A 928-nucleotide genomic window follows, 5' to 3' on the forward strand; every position below is an offset into this window, starting at 1 on the left:
CTTGATATTCCACTAAGTATAACATCCTTTAGAAACAAAGGATGTGTGAACAGTAAAGAAACAGTGAAGCATGAGAGCCGGAAACGTTTACTATGAATAAATCATGTGAAATTAGCCAACTTACCTTTTGAGAAAAAAGTTGTCTTACTGGGAGATTTTGTCATGCCAGTGGCACAGTTTGGAAGCACAAGGATTACAAAAATATTAATGCAGGACAAGTGCCCCTGGAGGGGTACCCAGTGAAATACAAAAAGGCTGGTCTCTGCTATGACTTGGCCAGTGAATTAAACGAAACCACGAGGCATCCTTACTGATGCAGGATTCACAGTTATTTGACATATTGGAACAACCACAATAAAGAAAAATGGAATTTAATTAGTGGAAATGAAAAGTCTTAGGCCTCCTTAAAAACAACTAAGGGAAACTGTTCCTGGCTACTACAGGAAGGAGAAGCCAGAAGCTCAAGACAAAAGATCGAGGCTTTTGACCACCACAAGCCAAGTGTAAGTGAGACTGTGATGCCATCGCTTAGAAAGTCCTGCAGCGGGCTTCCAGTTTGCACAACGGCAGAATGGAGCCTTGCGAAAATCTGCTCTTCCACAAAGCAGGAGGAACACTGAATCAGTGTTTTTAGAACTATGGAAATGAACAAACGTCTCACAACAATCCAAGGAATATTTATTCAGGAAAAATGTCTGGCTCTCATCAAAAACATTGTGCTTTGTGCATTTAAACTTGTCCTATTCCCGTTTCCCTCATATTTATATGAATATATATGTATATGTTTCCCCGGAGGAGGAAATGGCAACCCACTGCAGTATTCTTGCCTGGAGAAATCCATGGACAGAGGGGCCTGGCGGACTACAGTCCATGGGGTCGGACACGACTGAGCGAGTCTCAGTCATATGTACATATCTAGATATATATA

The sequence above is a fragment of the Ovis aries genome, chromosome 11 (genome assembly GCF_016772045.2).
Source record: "Ovis aries strain OAR_USU_Benz2616 breed Rambouillet chromosome 11, ARS-UI_Ramb_v3.0, whole genome shotgun sequence".
Classification (NCBI taxonomy): Eukaryota; Metazoa; Chordata; class Mammalia; order Artiodactyla; family Bovidae; genus Ovis; species Ovis aries.